This window comes from Cynara cardunculus, assembly GCF_001531365.2.
Source record: "Cynara cardunculus var. scolymus isolate 2C chromosome LG 11, CcrdV1, whole genome shotgun sequence".
Classification (NCBI taxonomy): Eukaryota; Viridiplantae; Streptophyta; class Magnoliopsida; order Asterales; family Asteraceae; genus Cynara; species Cynara cardunculus.
This window is the reverse complement of record NC_037538.1, coordinates 2,215,286-2,215,766: the sequence shown is the minus strand read 5'-3', so window position 1 is coordinate 2,215,766 and position 481 is coordinate 2,215,286.

Genomic DNA, 481 nt, shown 5'->3' with positions numbered 1-481 from the left:
AATATCTAAGTTAAAAAAAAAAAAAACTTTACCCAAAATATTGGTTTGTTTAGAATAAAAAAGAATCAAAGAATATGTCATATCCGCGTTTTGACACATGCATGAGGCATGCCATTCCCATGTCTTCTGTGGATTTTTGTAACAAAACCCAATATTTGTTTTTTTAAATAAAAACAAGAAAATCATATTAAAATACAAACGTATTTGATTCCTTATTTTGAAGAATTTATTTGCAAAGCTTTATTTTCATATAACTAAATGAAGATATCATAATTTTATGAACAAATTACAAAATGCATTATAAGTGTGTAAACAAATGAATCATTAATTTTTACTAAAGTTTCTTGTACAATCTGTATCAATGGAATTCTTGAAAATTAATTATCTATACTATATTATAATGCATTTGGTTAAAACTCTTAAAAACTCTTAAACCCTTCCCATATCTGAATTCGTGTAACTAACTGCAGATAAACACAAT